The 19,738-nt window shown below is 42.9% G+C and overlaps 1 protein-coding gene across 6 annotated transcripts in view; it reads right to left on the bottom strand.

The window, feature by feature from the left end:
- Window positions 1–18,850, bottom strand: part of DSE (dermatan sulfate epimerase) — a 63,526-nt gene extending 44,676 nt beyond the window's left edge. The window contains exon 1 of one of the 6 annotated variants that reach the window (XM_019668306.1): window positions 18,808–18,850. The gene's annotated coding sequence lies outside the window, so the exon portion shown is untranslated. Of the gene's footprint in view, window positions 1–15,423; window positions 15,442–17,322; window positions 17,341–17,708; window positions 17,727–18,008; window positions 18,128–18,807 lie in introns of those variants that run through there. The other 5 variants (XM_019668309.1, XM_019668305.1, XM_019668307.1 and 2 more) reach the window with 5 other exon arrangements.
- Between the last annotated feature and the right edge of the window lie 888 nt (window positions 18,851–19,738).

Raw genomic sequence — 19,738 nt, 5'->3', positions numbered from 1 at the left:
AATAGCTCTAAGCATAGAAACGCTCTTTCCTGGCATTACTGGCTAAAAAAATAATAAAGCATAGAAAAAAGATGAATAGAGATAATAAAGCCAATAGCTAAATATAACATCATACAGTTTCAAATAACAGTTACATGAAACCATGAAATGCTAGTGAAAATTAAAGTAAAATTTTTCTTCCTGCCATAGATTCACGAGGGCAGACCAGCAAGGTGGTTAAAAGGGCTAGCAAAAGGGTCAGAGTCGCTTTTTTCACCACTGTATGCCTTTGGGCAAGCTAACTATCTAAACCTAGTCCCTCATTTAAAATGAAGATAAAAATGGTATTTGTCTCACAGACTGGTTGGAAGAGTAAATGAGGTAACACCTATAAAAGCCCTTATCACTTTCTGGTAAGTTCCCCCCCACCCCACCCCCAAGATGCAAATTATCGTCATTTGCCTCAGAACATGAGTAGCGGTTGAGGGCACAAGTTAGAGACAGACTTCCAAGGTCTGAATACCCAGAGCCATCATATCCTTAGCTACGTCCCTGTTTTCTCCTCTGTAAAATGGATGAAATAATGACACCTTCCTGGCAGGGTTTCTGGGATCTTCAATTAGCTGATACACTTAAAGTAATAAAAGGGTGCCTAGGATTTACAAAGTGTTCAGTAAACGCTAGTAGTCATCATCATCTCAATGAGAACGCCAAGGTCATTTCAACTGAAAGGAAGCATGCCATGATACCAGGAGGAAGTGCTCATTAAAAATAGGTACAATGTATTGTGTATTCATAACCTTGCAGACTCTGCAAGAGCCTAAAAATATCAAATATTTTGACAAATATAAAGTATTTGATGCCAAGAGATTTCTACTTCTTCCTGCTCAACTGCATATTTGTAACTTTCGGGGTACATATTCCAAGTAACTGAACACATCTGAAAAGAAAGAAGTCTTCAAATCTAATACAATTTCTTCATCAACCAAATGTATATAGACAGATAAAGCTTACTGATACACCATACTAATGTGTGTGTTTGTGTGCACGCTTACACAGAAAAACATCTCTCTCTCTCCCCCTACTCCCCCCTTCCCCTACCATCCCCTCTCTCTCCCTTCCTCCCTGAGCTGGGATATCAGTCTTCAGCCTTGGACTGGAATTCACACCATGGGCTTTCCCAGGCTCCACCTTGCAGACAGTAGATCATGGGGCTTCTCAGCCTCCATAATCACATGAGCCAATTCCTCTGCCTTAACATCAACTTCCAGGCTACGTTTCCTTTTTTAGGCCTCTTTCCTGATTTCAATCAATACCGCCTTTCCGCTCTTCTTCTAGCCCAGTATCTACAAACTTCTGTGGGATGAGTCATGACTTCAATGACAGATTTTTAGGTGAAGTACCACAAAACACGTTTAACCTCTTGTATGTAATCTACTCTGGTTCACTCATTTATGAATTTAGCTAAAAGTATGTATATTGGGCTATGTCCTTATATAATCTCCTTCAGGACTGTTTAGCTGGGGGAGGTGAGCTCAGAGCCCTTGTAATTTTCTACTGGATAGGCATTTTCTGTATGCCTGAGGTCTTGGGTCATGTGGTACCAGTGTGATCAGATAGTTTATACTAACTGGGATTTATGATAAACGCCTATCTTTGTTCTGAGGGGAGGGGGGGGCGGATAGAGTCTGAATAGGTGAAGTGAGTCATGCAAGCGTTGCATGACTACATGACTGAACCCCAATAAAAGCCCTGGACACCAAGACAGGGGTGAGCTTCCCCAGGTGGCAACACTTTGCACGTGCTATTGCATATTGTTGCTGGGAGTGCAACTCCACTAGGAGAGGACATCTGGAAGGCTGCGCTCGGTTTCTCCTGGACTTTGCTCCAAGTACCTTCTCCCTTTGCTGATTTTAATCTGTATCCTTTGGCTGTATAAACCCTAACCCTGATTGTAACAGCTTTTTATAGGTCCTTCTAGTGACTCACTGAGCCCAAAGGTGGTCTTGGGGACCCCAACCTTCATTGTTAGTCCAATCATCTAAATTCCTGTTAGGATTATGAAAGTCTTGCAATAACTGTTTCCCATTAGAACAGAAAATGTGTGGTGATCCTTTTCACCAAATCTTTTTCTTTACTCAACTTTTGTTACTGTTCTCTGACTCATGTCCAGAAAAAGGATTCTGTCCAAGAAAGTTACTACTGACGCAAAGGACACAGCAGGGTATACTGGACTTAGAGATTGCTTAAAAGTTTTAGATATTGTCTAAAAATTAAGTACATAAATGCTAGGCCAAAAGCTTGGAAGAATTTCATGGGAAAGTAATTTGCTGGCATTAAACCTACATTTCCAGTTCAATTTAAAATAAAATTTTCATTTATTGGATAAGTATATATAGAGTGATGGCTTTAGCACTTTACAAAAAGCTCTTTTTTATTCCTTACTTACATTCAAACTTTCTTCCATTTTTCAATCTTCACATACTTACCAATGGTAAATTTACTCTTTTTGCTGCCTTTCACATCCTCAAACATTTTTTGCATGTACTTTTTTTGGTAATTTTTGTCTCGGAGATCAGTTCTTTGGCCTCAAAATCCCTGAGTACTTTCAGAATGTCCTTGCATGAATCATAAGCAAAACTCAGAATACCACAGATTTGCTTTGTAAAAACGATGACAACCAGATGTAATTAACCCAAAGATACAGGCTCTGCCTTCTCAGACTTCCCCATTTCAGTGGCTGGCAACCAATCCTACCAGTAATTCAAGCCCACACACCTCCACCTCCCCTTCCCCGCTCTGTCCCCACAGCCAAACCATCAGCAAATTCTGTTGAGTCCACCTCAAAATACATCCAGAATCCAACCACTTTCGCCATCCCCATCAACGGCCCAAGTTACACCACGCCTTGCCTGAATTAGTGCTAGAGCCTCCAAACTAGCCCGGTGCTGCACCCTTTCCTCCCGACAGTCACCCTTCTTGTTCAACCACAAGTCAGGTTATGTCACCACTGTGTTAAAAACCCTCCAACGGCTTCCCACCTCATTCAGAGTAAGAACCAAAGTGCTGACAATAGCTCTCACCACTGCCCAGTCTGGCCCTATTCCCTCTCTGCCTTCAAACCCTACAGCTCTCCTGTGTCTTTCCCCCTTCTCGAGTCGTGGCCTCCTGTCTATTCTGGGACGCAGGGGGAGTCCTCCCTCCTCAGCGCCGGTGTGCTTGTTCTTTCTGCCTAGAATGCTGCCCCCAGACAGCCACGTGGCTTGCTCCCCCATCCCCTTCAGGTGTTTGCTCAAATGTCATTTTCTTAGTCAGGCTGGCTGTGACCGTCACCCTCTTATTTAAATTACATCCTTACCATGTACAACCACCCTCATTCCCTAACTCCCTTCAAGGTTTTATTTTCTTCATGGTACTTAAACCCTTCTAATCTACTATATAATGTACTCGTTTCTTCTGTGTGCCTGGCTCCTCCATTTAGAATGCAAGCTCCGTGAGGGCACTTTCTTTCTGCTACCTCCCTGACACCTAGAAGAGTGCCTAGCACTTAATAAATGCTTAGAGATTTACTGAATAGGTCAACATGCATGTCAAGATGATGTAAACCTTTAAAAACTCTGAGATAGGGCTGGCTGTGTGGTGCACTGGTTACGAGTTGGCTTGGGAGTGCCAGCTCTGATCAGCAGGGCCACAGTTCGGATCCCACATGAGGGCCAGTGACGCTGCACCCTCTACAGCTAAGATGCTGAACAACAGCTCGACCTGGAGCTGGGCTGCCGTGAGTCGCTGGCGACGGCATAGGCTGCAGCAGGGCTGCAGTGGGCTGCCGTGAGATACCATGAGCTGCCGTGAGCCGCATGAGTGGCCATCCAGTGGCTGGCGACCTATTGCCTCACCTGAGAAGAGCGCAATGATAATACCAACATGGGCCAGTGAAGCGACGTCCTCCACAACTAGACTGAAGAACAAAAGGACAGCAACTGTCTGTTCCCCTTCCCCTATTCCCTAACACTGTTCCCCTCCCCCAATTTCCCAATAAAATCTTTAAAGAAGAAAAGACAAACAAAAAAAACCTCAGATGTAACTATACATATAGTTATTTGGCTGTATAAATCTAACTACATAAAAAGAAGCAATAAAAATCTTTGTGCACTAAGACAAGCCCTTTGGAGTTAAAATGTACTACAATGCTTGAACCCTTCAAGGTCAATCAAGGTGACAATTACAGAATTTACTGAGAGCTGCAGCCATACCCAGGGTGTTCCCTAGCCTCCCTTAGGCACAGAGCTCTCACCATGTCCACCCCAGACTGTGGCTGGCTTACTTGTCACCTCAAGTCCTGCCACACCCTTGTTAGCATAAATGGCCCACCTCGGCTCAGATGCAGTCCACTTCCTGAGCATCCTTTGTTCTTCAACATTCCATGGATAGTTTTCACGGGTTTCTCAGAGTCTTTTCTAAATGCCATCTCAAAACTTCTAGCCCGTTTTGCATGGGACTAGACATCCTATCCCTCTTCCTGTTCACTCAGCCGGACTAGCCAGGCTTCCCTCTCCACTGGATGACTGTCTCAGTGCGAGGACTGTTGTTGAGACTGTTCTGTTTTGAAATTTGAAGTGATTTCCTTTATGTCCCCCGTTTTAGCCATAATTCTAAGAACTATGACTATCTGTTTAGTGTAAGGGCTTTATTAGTGCTATTATTTGCAAATTTAAGAAAAAAATCATTCTGAACTGATAACATTTCTTTTATCTAGAGAATTCAAAAGAATGAGGATGGTTTCTAATGAAGTATTACTTCTTTTATACTTTTATCATTCCTATCATTTTGTGCTAAAAAACTTACTACGCCGAGTTTTTATAGATCGGTAAAAGGGAACAACAGTCAGAAAAAAATTTCTGTGGAAAAGTTTTACTGGGCTACATACACTGTGCAGAACAAAAAAATAATCTCTGAATTACTTGCCTCAGATCCACAGGCCAAAAAATATGCTCCTGCCAGAAATACCCCAACTCAGAGCCTGAAACATGGCCAGATATTTAATGTTTGTGTCTGTGTGTGCGTTCAAGGTCATGAATGTTTAACTTGGTGTCTACATTTTTGCCTTGGTCCATCTACTGTCTATATTTCATTCGGTCTTTTGCATCTTACTCTGGGAGTGTTAGCCCCATTCTTTGCATCTCCTAGTGCAAGCATTTACCTACCATATCCATCCACCCTGCCCATTTCACTCCTTCTCTGCTGATAGCCAGATTCCACCGAGCTACTTCTTTGGGTCAAACCTGATGAAATTCTCTTCATCTATGCTGGAGAAAACTCCTTCTGCACTAATTTAAAATTTTAAAAATTTTCTTCTCATGTCTTGTCCTAAGTCGATGCCGAGACTAGATGGCCATCTGTCAGGTGATTCCTGAGTTAAACGGGACAGTGGAGGGGACCAGATGCAACTTAAGATCCTTCCAAATTCAAGATTTTATGAAGTATCTTTGACTCTTTCAGTGACACCTTATCCTCTGTTGTGCTCTCCTGTGAAGACCGAATCTCATTCTCTTTAATCCACGAGCAAGATGGAACCAGACTCTCCGTTCCTGGGGCCACCTAGTTCTCTTAGTGTCTTTCTAGGAATGACTCTCCTGGCACATTCATCACTTAAAATCACCATTCCTTTACGTGCTCTTTTTAATCTCCACAGGTAATTTCTATCCTTTGGGGATTTTTCTAACTTCCTCAGTGATTTAGCAATCTCCATCTTATCTTCTCATTCTACTTCAATCCCTGAAGCATCAACTGAGAAGCATCAACTTCTATCTTACCTCCCAGCTACATATCCACCCACTAATTCATCTCCAAAGACTCCTCAATAAAATCCTTATCCTTGATACTTTAGATTTTTGCCCCTTTCCAAAAACATTCAATTCTTCCTTTATCATCTGTAGTCTGAGATGGTGAGACATCATCCAGATTGATAGAAAAGACTGAAATTATCCAGTGCAAGTACAATGTTCCTAAATTTATCTTAACTTTTTTTTTTAAGACTTTTATTGGGGGATTGGGGAGATGGGAACAGTGCTGGGGAATTGGGGGGAAGGGAAACAGACAAGTTGCTGTCGTTTTGTTCTTCAGTCTAGTTGTGGAGGACGTTGCTTCACTGGCCCAAGTTGGCACCATCATTGCGCTCTTCCCTGGCGAGGCAGATCAGTCACCGGCTTCTGGACGGCCGCTCACGCTGGCTGCTGGCCGCTCACGCTGGCTGCTGGCTACACACGGTAGCCCATGGCAACCCACTGCCACAGGGGCTGCAGCCTATGCCGTCGCCAGTGACTCACAGCAGCCCAGCTCCAGGTTGAGCTGTTGTTCAGCATCTTAGCTGTAGAGGGCAGTGTCACTGGCCCTCATGTGTGGGATCCGAACCGGGGCCCTCTGGTATCCCAAGCCAGTTCTTAACCAACGCACCACTCGGCCGGCCCTATTTTAACATTTTTATAACTCAATCCCAAAAGGAATGAAGTTACAGAGAACGCCATGCTGGAAAGAAGAAAACCAAACGATCCTTTCAGGTGACAGGGAGCGCATCCCAATATCCCAAGGCCCTCTGTGGTATGTCTGCTGCTGGGACTATTCAGGAAATGGTTCAGGGCCAGGCAAACGGGATATATTAGAGCCAAGGACAGCTCATTAACTGCTTCTCACATAAACCTACAGAGTCTTCCTCTTTTCTAGAATCCTTTCAGTACACCGTGACCACAGTGTGGTAGACTCAAGAGATCTGACATGGAATTTGTTAAGGGTTAAATTGTGTCCTGCAAAACTTCACTTGTTGGAGTCCTAATCCCTTAGGCCCCATGTGACCTTATTTGGAAACAAGGTCATTGTAGATATAAGTAAGAGAAGAGGAGGTCATATTGGAGTAGAGTAGGATGGGCCCGTGATCCAATATGACTGGTGATTTTATAAAAAGGGGAAATTTGGAGTCAGACAGGCATACACACACAGGAAGAAAGCCATGTAAAGATGGAGGTAGAGATCGGGGTAAAACATCTAGAAGCAAAGGAACTTCATGAAAGATTGACAGAAACCACCAAAAGCTGGGAGAAAGGCACGGAAAAGATTGTCTCATGGCCTTAAAAGGGACCAAAACTGCTGCCACTTTAATTTCAGACTTCCAGCCTCCAGAACTGTGAGACAATACATTTCTGGTATTTAATGTACCCAGTTGGAGGTACATTGTTACAAAAGCCCTAGCAAACTAGAGTCCTTGCTCTACAATTTTCTCAATTCCAAAGTAGGGACTATAATTCTTATTACATCTACACCAAAGGCTGCTATAAACATTAAATATATACAGTAAAACCTTGGATTGCAAGTAATTGGTTTGCGAGTGTTCCGCATGACAAGCGAAGATTTCTAGTACATGGTAAACGAGCAATGTCTTGCAATACGAGTAGTTTGTTTCCGGGAAGAATTATGGTCGCAAAGCAAGGTATTACTGCATAGGGTTTATCAAGTGTCAGGAACTATGCTAAGTACCTCATGGATTAACTCATTTAACCTTCACCACAGCCCCACAATGTATATACTAATATCCCTTTCCACAGCCGAGGAAACTGAGGCTTAGACAGATTAAGTCAGTCACCTAGGGTCACACAGAAAGGGAAAGAGCCAAGATATAAACTCAGGCAGTGTGCCAATAGTACTCATGAAATAACTATCTTTGTAAACCATAAAGTTCCTCACGAATCAAATAAATTCATCATCATATCACTTTCCTACTGAAGAGCCTCTATTTCCCACAGCAAAATGAACAACCTTCTCTGCCAAGAGCTTCCACCATCTAGCTCTGGCCTACTTTCTCTGTACTATCACTCATTTCTTCTCTACCCAAAGTCCCCCTTCACACTTCTCTGCTCATCCTCACTTGAATATCACTCACATTTCTGTCCTTCATTCCCATTGTTACTCTCTTTCATGGGGTTCCCTCTTTCTGCTCCACCCCCATCCTCTCATGTTTCTCAAAGAATACAATGTTCTCTATGAAGCCTTCCCTGGCAACTGCATCCATAAGTATTCTCCGCTGGGACCCCATATCTGCATTGCTCAATATTCTTTGGGAATTCAGGTATGAGGCCAGCCAAAAAGGTGCTTATATTCATCTTATAAGATAGCAGAAGAGGGCTGGTCAAGCGGCGCATTGTTTAAGAGTTGGCTTGGGACACCAGCTCTGAACAGCAGGGCCCCGGTTCGGTTCCCACATGAGGGCCAATGAAGTTGCGCCCTCTACAGCTAAGATGGTGAACAACAACTCAACCTGGAGCTGAGCAGCCTTGAGTCGCTGGCAACAGCGTAGCCTGCAGTGGAGCTGCAGTGGGCTGTCATAAGCTACCGTGAATGGCTGGCAGCCAGCGTGAGCAGCCGGCAGCCGGCATGAGCTGCCGAGAGCCGCTGTGAGTAGCTGTCCAGTGGCCGGTGACCAATCTGCCTCACCCGGGAAGAGCACAATGATAATACCAACATGGGCCAGTGAAGCGACGTCCTCCACAACTAGACTGAAGAACAAAAGGACAGCAACTTGTCTGTTCCTTTTCTCCGATTCCCCAATGCTGTTTCCCTCCCCCAATTCCCCAATAAAATCTTTACAGAAAAAAAAAGATGGCAGAAGAAATAAAATAGTTATACAAACCACTAAGATAAAAGGAAGTATACATGAGAATGACAAAGTACTACTGAAATTTACAAACGTTAACATTTCTGGCTGGTGAAAGGAAGGATGCACTGAGGATGTGGTATCTGAACTGGGCTTTAAAGGGGGGCGGTCAATAAGAATATTAGTAGCTTTAACTGTCTCTGCTAATTTGCATTTAGTACTCTACTTTTTCTAAATTAATATTGTTTTTTCTAGATTAAAAAGTCATAGATACATATTTATCTAATATTTTAGGTTTTTTTTAAAGATTTTATTGGGGAATTGGGGGAGGGAACAGTGTTGGGGAATCAGGGAAGGGGAACAGACAAGTTGCTGTCCTTTTGTTCTTCAGTCTAATTGTGGAGGACATCGCTTCACTGGCCCATGTTGGCACCATCATTGTGCTCTTCCCGGGTGAAGCAATCGCTCGCAGGCCATTGGAAAGCTGTTCATGGTGGCTCACGGCAACTCACGAAAGCTCATGCCCGCTGCTGTCCAGCCTCACTGCAGCCTTTGCTGTCTGTCGACAGCCACTCCCGGCAGCCCAGCTCCAGGTTGGGCAGTTGTTCAGCATCTTAGCTGTAGAGGGCGCAGCGTCACTGGCCCATGTGGGTTCCGACAGGCGGCCCTGCTGCTCAGAGCTGGCGTCCCAAACTCTTAACCAGTGAGCCACTCAGCAAGCCCCATACCAAATTATTTGAAGGTGTATGTTATCCTCCTTTCTCTCACTTAATTGTTTCAGTCTTCTCTGGACCCAAAAGAGATTTGAGGTAGATCTCACCTATTCAGGTACAAGCTGCTGGGAGGCAGGGGTCTGAGTCTTGTCTTTCCTAAAGTGTCAAGCACCACTGATTACATGCAATGCAGGCCTTCAGGAAATATTTATGGGAAACAATGAAAGACTATATGAGGAAGGCAAGGAAGAAAGGAAAGAGAACGTCATAAAAGGAGATAAGTGAATTTCCATGATTTTTCTAAAAAGTTCTCCTCAACCTGGCAGCCACTCCATTTTGCTGCTCACTCCTCTTCCTGTGCCTTCACTCTCCTTGCAATGCTTTTTCCCCCTCCCCGTTTTGGCATAAAATCCTCTGAGACCCAGTTCCTTCTCCCCTCCTAGTTGAGTATTCTCTGTCCATGTAACCCTTACAGATCTCCTCCTTCCGGCAGCCCTACTACATGCATTTGTCTCCGTTCAGCACTTAACTGTTCTCACAAAGTTTCATAGTCAGTTATCCTTCTCAAACCAGGTTTTATAGCTCAAGGCTGGAAACTATGCCTTCTTTATTTTGCATGCCTCCCCTCTTCGCCTCCATCTAGATGTCCCCTCAAATACAGAAGTACCTGGCACATACTTGCTGAATGACTAAATCCTTTCAGGATGTCTATCGCTGAAGTATAACATTCTTTCATCTGACTCTCCAGGTTCAAAAGTACACTGGAAAAAGATATATATCAAAGCATTCATTGACAAGTAACACAGACTTATCTTTTCTAAAATTTGCAATCCCTGCACCAAACTTCAGTGGCTTCACCAACAAGGAAGAAAGGTGTAAGCACACAAAGAGGGATCTGTTGTTATGTAACCACGCTAACACTGCGAGCTCAAGTCAAGTTCTTTAGCACAGGGTTTATCATTTTAGGCAATTTAGTAGTAGTATAAATACTGCCACCCATTTCTTCCCTAAGAAAGACATTGGAAGTGGTCCAACTTACCCTAAAACTTGCAAGATGAAACTTAACAACCAGAGGTGACACTGACTTTTTAAAGTTCCCACAGTGGATGCTCAAATACCATTTGTTAATTTGAATTTTGTATCGAATTCTATGCGAGTCACAAAAGCCTAAAAATTGTAATGGTGAAAATCTCATGAACCCTATCATAGCACGTGGTTAACAGGATAAATCCAATCTGAACAATACTGGCTTCCTTAGAAAAAAAGGTGAATCTTAAAATGTCACCAGTGTTTAGGAAAGGACAAATTGAACCACTGCACAAAAGCAACAGATTCTTATTTCACTCTCCACTTCTCCTGGGTTCCCTTTAGAACCAGTAGGGTTTAAATAGAGATTTATAGTAAAGATAGAGGGAGAGAAGAAGAAATTAACCTCACATCTCAAGGGGCCAGCAAAAGAAACTTTTTTTTTTTTCAAAGAAACTCTTACCTAAAATAACTCTGCAGGTTTTTCAGTGCTTCCAAAAATCAATTTCTTTTGAGAAAGGTAATTGTGAAAAGCATTTCAAAAGTGCTTTAAAACAACAGGCTGTAAAACGAAGTTGAAACACTTGATTCCAGCTGCCTAAGACATTGACTTTGCTGGGCTCAATTTTTTGGCATCCCCCAAGCCCACTGACCCAATATTGGCTGAGAGTGCATCTTCCAACACCTTTTGCTCCATCAAAATGAACCTGTTTTTAAAATAATTACATCTTAAGTACTACCTAATTTTAATATTGAGAAAAAAAGAGAACCACTGTCCCGAGACTACAGGATTAATTCTACTAGAGATTCTATTTTCCTAAACAAAAAGGAAACAAAGTTCACATTGTTTCTATAAATAACCATTATTATTTTTAAACATAATTACTGCTACAAAAAGTTTGGTTATGCGAGAAGCTTCCAGACTCTTTCTGACATGGGCAGCCTCTATGTTTCGCCCAGGTGACTGATGAATGCTCCGGATGTCCCTGTGGCCATGGTTGCCAAATTCTACTATGAAAAATGGAGCAGAGAAACATAAAAGATTGTTACTGACAGTCCAAATGAAACACAGTAGTCTGGTGCCAAGATCTTTTTTTTTTAACATCTTCTAGAATAAAAAAGAAATGTGGAGAAGAGTGACCTGTTTGAGACGAAAGCAGATGAAGTATAGAGGAATTTTCAGATACTGTAATATGTGTCTGAATGAAAAGTTTAAGGAATCTTAGGTATGATCAACATTTAACCAGTTAGCAAATACTTTGTACTAACAAATAAAAATGCTAAGTAGAACCTATAAAGGCAACTTGTATTTCAGACACTAAAACTGACCATTTCTTCCACATTCACATACAGTTGACCCTTGAACAACATGGCAGTTAGGGGGTGCCGATCCCCCACACAGTTAGAATATCTGCATATAACTTCTGACTCTCCAAAAATTTAACTACGAATAGCCTACTATTGACTGGAGGCCTTACCAATAACATAAATAGTCAATTAAAACATATTTTGTTTATTATATGGATTACATACTGTATTCTTACAATAAAGTAAGCTGGAGCAAGAAAAAATATTAAGAAAATCTTAAGGAAAATACATTTACAGTACTGTACATATTTATTGAGCAAAAAAGCCACATATAAGTGGACCTGTGCAACTCAAACTCGTGTTCCTCAAAGGTCAATTGTAATTAAATCATTTTAATTTCTAAGATTTTCAAATCCAGATGAGAAGTCATAAAATTAGAACCCCAGAAGACAAACGCTAATAACCCTTCAGGACCATCTCACTTAAACCTTTCTAATCAAAGAACTCAAAGGCCTCCTTTAGAAATCTATTCTGAAGGTTAAAACATTCAGAAAAACTTCCGTGTTTAGCATAAATCCCTCTTGATGCTTGCTGTAAGTCCATTTCCTCTTCTTTTTCTTCAGGAAAGATGGAAAACAGCTGTTCAACATCCCCTTTCAGGCTACTTTTTCTTTCTTGCCAGGCCCATTCCCCCCATGGGAAAAGTGTAAACACTGCAGGTGATGCCAAAGCCCAGCTGGTCCATGCCAGATTACCTACAGGGCTGGTTAGCCTGGCCCCATTCATGCCTCCCGGAGTGACATCACTAAACTGCAAAGGCCCCAAGAAAAGCTCTTTACTGGAATTAGTGGAATTCTAGAAATCCATTGCTGAGTCTGTCCTCAGATATGATCAAACAACAAAAATGGCGTAGTTTCAAGAAGAGGAGTTTACAGCCAGAGCTGTAGAGAAAGTAAGCAGGGCTGTCCTGCACCAGGCCAGCTTGGTCTTCAATACTGCTCTACCTCACAGGTCAGGGTGCTGAGTGCGCCTTGGCAGGAAACACAGTTAAACTACTTAGTGCTTTTTATCATGCAGTTGGAGTTTCTTATCACTGACGCAACTTTCTGGATGTACGCTAACTTTAGAAATGCAGTAACTCTTTAAATACTTCTACCAATCTAAAGGACTACCAGAAATGAAAGTGTCCATTTGTAGTCTCTCATTTCTCTAAGTGAGTAATCTCTACTAGAGTCACAACATAATCTGCAGAGTACTACGTTTTACACCAAAATTTATATAATCGATCTAATGTTGTTGCCTCCCACTGAAGGGACTGTTAACAAATATCCTCATTTTTCTTGCAAATACCCATGAGACCCCAACAGTAAAGTCAGTATATTGCCTGACTACTTCATCAATAAAAACATTATAGACCCACAAGCTTGGTGAGCCCATTTCTTATACAAATCCCTTTTAAGTGTTATGAAATGCTGATTCAACTTTGTTGTGGTACAACATCTGCATGAATTAAATGCCAATTGCTGAGTAGCTAGGTTTGTCACACATGAGACAAACACAAAAACCTTGATTTAATCAACAGATACACATTTGCAGCTGTATGGCATCTGTGTATGCAACAAATATTTCAAATGGAAAGATTTAAATGGCAGGTTTTTAACTGACTGTGAACCTATTCAAACTATACTAAAAAAAAGCATGTAAACTAGACGCAGAATTTTATTATGATTGTCTTATTTTTGGCATTAAATGGGGAGAAGAGAGGCTTTATGAATTCTATAAATAATACCAATAACATTTTGTTAGCACACAGACACATACACTCAGTTGCAAACTCACTCTGACCCTGTCTAGGAAAAGCAGATGGACGCACCCTACGGATAGACACGTCACCTATGCGTTACTGAAAGCCAGCTTCCTATGTCTTTTGTTACATTTTTAAAAAACAAGACTACACTTACCTAATAGTTATAACTATCCCCAAATATACCGTGCCAAAATAAGTCATGCTTATTATCAGTACGTTTACAGCGCCTAGATGTTACTGAAGAGGCAAATTCTGTTCTTTCAGGTACTGTTTACTAACACTTGATGACAACACTTAGATCATGTTTATGGAATATCCCAAGAGAGTTGAAACAAACAGAAAGAAATCCAGCGGTAATTTTTATGCTCATTAAAAATGCACAGTGTTATTTGGAATTAAGAACTGAACAAACTATTGCATTCAAGAAATAAACACATGGCCTTAGCAATCTTTTCTTCTCTTTCCAAATTAAAAGCATTCCCTTTTCCTCTTTGTGATCTCCAACTAGCTCTCTGAACACTCTGCCTCCTGCAGGTTTATATTCTTCTGGGCATTTGAAAGAGGATCTGGAATTCACACCCTCAACAGGCTGGGGCTTGCCTAGATAGGCAGAAATAAGCCACACGTGGTAAAGCACCCAAAGACCTGAGGCCTGCTAATGAGAACTGATCCATGAGCCTACAGCTCTGCAGAAATTAGAAGAGGCCCCACAAGGGAATCCTTACAAGGCATGAGAAGAGGTATAGGGGAATGGAGGAAGAGGAGGCAGCTGTTGGAAGAGGGTCTATAAGTAGCCAGTTAACAGAAGCCTGGAAAGCACATAAGCATTCTAGAAAGCTGGCAATTCATGGACAGTAGTGAGTAGTAAAAGGGATGATAAACTAGATCTGTAGGAAAATAAAATGTAAGAGTCTTTGACAACATGAATTTGGAGTCATAAAGGAGAAAAGTAGAATTAAATGTGCAATTTAGGTTAGTCTCATATTTAAAGTAGGCCATTAATTACTTGTAAGATGATAAATCATTTACCTTCACAGTACTTCCATTTCCCTACCCCTAAAAAGTGAAGACACTTGCTCTACATCACTCTCCATTTCCACTAGGCTAAAATGTGAAAATATTCAAATTATTTGAAAAATTTAAAAAGTACTAGGATTTTTAAAACGGAAGTATTCGTGTAGCTGTATGATCTATCAGGGACTTTCCCTTTCCTTAAATTGTCTAAACGCATATGAACATATAAGGAATAATTAATCAATCCTAATGCACCCTCTTTAAACCCATCCACAATATTTTGCATTTCTCTTTTTAGTTTGATTCTTTTCTGCAACACTTCTCCACCATCAGCTAACCAAACCACTCTTCTATACACAACTAGAAGTAGTAAAACACTAAATTTAGAGGGGTCAGAACTTAGGACTCTATTTATTTACTAACATATATGAAGATTTTCTTTGAAAAATAATTATTTCAATTAAAATAGTATCCACTTAATGCAAAGTTTAATTTTTAAAAAGGAATCCCCTACTAGAATTGGGCATTAGGGTTGGCAAGTTTTTGAAACTCATCCATGTCTAATTATCGCTATTGCTAAACAGAAGCAAGGATCAGTGCCTTGGGAATCTGCAATTTTAATCTCTACTTCCCATTCTGACACTAATTCACCATGTGAACTTCATGGGAAAATAACTTCTTTTCGTTTCTCTGGGTTTATATGAACAGTTGGCTAATTCCCGTGTTGGGCACTGACTCTAGAGAATTTTACTGTGTCACCCAAACATCTGCTGGTAATTTGGTGACCCAAAAGAGTTTTATTCTATAGATCAGTATAGGGGAAGATAATATAATTCCAAGATGAGAAAAACCCTAAGGCACTATGATAATAACTGTTCTGTCCTCTGCTTGGACATGTTCTTTTAGAAGGTCTGGAATTGCATCAGGTATCTTACCCGCTCTTTCAGGAAAGTAAAGATCTAGACTCTTCTCAGTAAATGCAATAACATATCCACTATGATGATGCTCCCTCTACCACAGGTTCTAGATCTCCTCAAAGGCCTGCCACATCCACATCACAGGATAACAATATTTCTGTTTTTATTGGGGTGGTGAAAAAGGATAAGAATATTTACTATATTTAGAATTCAAACATGCTAATGGTTAAGTAATATTCAATATATGTTGCAACCACAAAATGCTAGCCTTTTATTACTAATTTCTTTGCGCTTTTGGAAACAAATATTACTGATATATTAAAACCCAAATTTATCTTCCTTTATACCTCTCCAATCATTTGCTGAAATCCTAATTCTGAATGGGAATCATGTAATTTCTTTCATGCAACACAGTATGATCCAAGGCCATAGAAATAGATACCAAAATAATCTATCACAGATAACGTTAAGAAATGTATATTTTATTGTTTAATTGCAGAACGCATTTTCACCTATGATTTTAAGACACCTTTTCAGAGATTAAAAAATCTTTATAATAAGGCATTGGGAAAGGCAGGACAGCATCTGTGAAGTTAAGAGCTTCACCTCATGGATACTTACCAGGTCCTCTCAAGGCAGCACTGTTGATATTGAACTGGAAAGACCACAAATCTCATTGAAAACCTGTACTAATTTGTGGACTAAGTTTATAACTACCAAAGAAGATGCTCACACAAATGATGGTCCTGACCTCATGTGGCCAACCTACCTGACTTATTATAGGGCCGCTTTCCCACAACCAGGCCCCAAACCTCAGAGTTAGGAACTTTAAATTCCTACCCAGCACGACTGGGAAGGTCCTAATAATACCCTCAGTGGCAAAGGTTTGTACTGGGCGCTGTTGCAAATTTCTCTTTGTCCAAGGTTTTTTTTGGTTTTGTTTGTTTGTTTTTGAAGATCCCCTTTTACATGGTGACTGTACTAGCAATATTTTTTAACCTGAATGTAAAAATGTACTTCGTAGGCCACTGTTTTTATTTAACTAAAAGTTGATGAAACTTATACAGACATATACTAATCAATGAAAAATGATGCTTCCCAAGCTCAAAGTCTCAGATGTTTACTTAGGTTTTCTTCCTTTCCATATTAGCAGCTCCAGAAGAGCTAGGGCAGTTTCTCGTATACCTCTATATGGCTCCTAAGTGACCAGCACTGTCTTGTACTTTTTGCTGAACCCACACAGATGGGTGACTAGATGATGGAGGTATCAAATTCAATCTTTTGTCCATTTTAACTAGAACACATCTTACGTACACCCTTCATAAAAGGACTTATATCCATTTGGCACAGAATAAGCAAATATTCTGATAGATAATCCTATATTTTCTTCCTTCCATGCATATGATATTTCTGTGATCCGATTTTAGTAGTACTGTCTGAATATTCTACAACATATTGTACATCGCATTTTAAGAGGTTATCATTTATTGAGAAATCAAGAAAAACTGAGGGAAAGGTAATTCCTGGAAGATTAAACTCTATACTGTGAAAAATACTGGGGAAAAAAATGTTTTGAAACTATTTCTAAGTGAGAACGTCCATTCTCAAATTGAATGTAACATTAACTAAACCATGACTTTCTAATCCATGACTAACGAAAAAATTCTTTAAAGAATTTTATTACACGAAGATCCACAGAAACTAAAAGTGTCATTTCCTGACCTAAGGGATTTCAGGTAAATGAGGCTAACCCCTCCTTTTAAGCAATGGATTCGGTTTCAACCTTTCATGCCAGCCGGCCTAAGCAGAGGCAGTTGCCTCAATCAAATGAGCAATGAAACTGAGAAAGTTCTCGGGTCACAAACTTAGCTCAGATTCCAGCCGCGACAGATCTTGAGCCCATGTGGCATTGCTTACAGAGCTTCCCAGCCAGTGAGTCAAGCGTCCCACCACCACCGCAGCCGCCGCCGCCACCACCACCAGGGGCTGCCTCCGAGTGAGGTTTACCAACAATTTCTCCGAGTGTTGGCCGAGCCTAGCGGCGCTGGAATCCAGCGTCTGGGGGAGGCTCAGGACGAGCTTCCCCGGCTCCCGCAGCCGCAGGGGCAGGCTGCCAGCGCCGGGATCGGCACACACGACCAGCACCAGCCCAATTAGCAGGGTCGGGACGCAGGCAAAGAAGGGCGTGAGGCTGTACCACCCAAACGGGCAGAGGGAAGCCTGGGCGCCCCGCGGGGCCGTCCGGGAAATCGCGGCTGGGCCGGCCAGACCCGAAGCACCGAAAGCGATCGCCGGGTTCTTACGGTGCGCTCGGCTCCGAGCTGGGCGTTCAAGGGGTGGGAAGGGACGAAAGGCTGGCCCCGAGCCTGCCCCGCCGCCGGGGAAGCCCACGGCTCGGGGTTCACGCCTCGAGCACCCTCCAGAAACCCCGCCGAGCCGGGCCCGGGAGCGCAGCCTGCGGCGCTGCGCACCCGGCGGAGGACGTGGCTCTCCGCCTCCCTCCAGCGAAGCGCCCGAGACTCCGGAAGAAAGTTGCGCCTCGCGGGGCCCAGAGCGGCGCTCGCCGCGCGCCCTGCCCGCCCCTCGCACGCCCCTCCGCTCACCGCTCACCGCCGCGACTTCGTCCTCTCGGGCTGCGCCTCCCCAGCCTCGGACCAGGCTCCAGAGCCTCTTCCCTTCCCGCTCACTCCAGGGCGCCTGGCGCCCTCGGAGCCAAAGCCTCAGGGCGGGCGGGGTGTGGGCGAGCTGGGAGGAGGGCGGGACGCGGCGGGCGCCGAGGCTCAGCCGGAGGGAGGAGGAAACCGCAACGTCACCAGGGCTCGTGGAGGCGAGGATGGGGAGGGGAGAGAGGGACCCCCTCCCTCTGCCCGACCCCGACCTCCGGCCCGCCCGGCTTTCTCCCCCCCCCCCCTCTCCCGGGACTCGCCGCTCACGAGTTGCGCTCGGCCTCCCCCTCCACTCGGGCCCCGACTCCACGCGTCCCTGCCCTGCCAGGCCTCTTGGATTCTAACTTGCTCTAGTAGTTTCTGGTGACCCATACGTTTCGGGTTCGACTCCGGCGTCGCCCCCAAGCGAAAGATACTTTCGAAGGCCCAGGGGGAGGAGCTGATGCCTCCGTCTATCCTGGGAAAAGCAAGCGAGGAAAACGTGGAGAACCTTACCACCGGGGCTCCACTCCACTCGCCTTCAACAAAATCGTGACTCTTTCTCCTGCATTCGGTTTTACTCTCTTCTCAGAAGGGAGAAAATCACCTATTTGGAAGCAGTTCTCGCCTTACTAACAAAATACAATAAATCCAAAACCCTGAACCCTGCAAACTGAATGGATTTCTATCATCAAAGGGAAAGGGTCAGGCACAGAGCATTTGATGTATGCAGCTCACAAGAGGAAATTCCATTTACCTTATCTCCTAGGCCTGTGAGGGTGGATGGAGGAGAGGGAGCAGGAAACCCTTCGTCCATCTGGGTTCTTCAGGAGGGAGGATTTGCAACCTTAGTAGTCACAGCCCCCTTGGAGAAGTTTCTTCCGATCTCTTAAAGCAGCCACTGCACCAACCCTGACTCCAGGGACATTTCTGATATGAACTGGGCCATCACCTCAGGGCTAACTTCGCCTCCCTCAGTGATAGCATGTAAATTAACCTACCAGAGCTAGCGGACAGAAGTGACGGATGTTTACCAGATCCTTACAACTGGAGATGTTTTACCTGAGAGCAGTGCCCCCCCCCCCCCCCCGTTGACTTAGAAGTGCTTTGTTTCGGTTCTAAAGGGCCACCTCCATCCATTTCCCCTGTTCTCAGAGGTTCTGAAGACCTAGAGGACTTTCCATTAGGCTACATTAGAAACAACATGTGGATGTCTACTTTTACCCTTCTCTCCCTCAGAAAGTGCATTGGAAGAGAGATTCTTTACAAACGGGTCAAGCAGAAGTGGTTTCGTTAAATTTTTGTAACGTTCACTCAGGTAAACCACTGATTTGCATAAACTTCCAGATGTTTTAGAGGTGGCCTGTGGAGAGAAGGGCTCTTTAATTTAGAACTAGCTTTAATATGGTTTAAATCCTTATTCTGCAATTTACTACTAAAGGCCTTGGAAAACTAACTTCAGAGCCTCAGTTTCCTCATCTGTAATATAGAGATATAATACTTCCATTGAATAGTTATAGAGAGGATACAATAGAAATAGCTAATATTTGAGTTACTTCATGCCAGACACCGTGTTAAGGGATTTACATGTATTAATTCAATTATCAGAGACGATTAATTGTTAATTGTGCAAGTACCTAGCTGTAGTATGTAACCCATAAGTGTTAATTTCCATTTAGCTTCTCAAA

Source organism: Hipposideros armiger, unplaced genomic scaffold (assembly GCF_001890085.2).
Source record: "Hipposideros armiger isolate ML-2016 unplaced genomic scaffold, ASM189008v1 scaffold_523, whole genome shotgun sequence".
Classification (NCBI taxonomy): Eukaryota; Metazoa; Chordata; class Mammalia; order Chiroptera; family Hipposideridae; genus Hipposideros; species Hipposideros armiger.
This window is presented reverse-complemented; position numbering and strand designations above follow the sequence as displayed.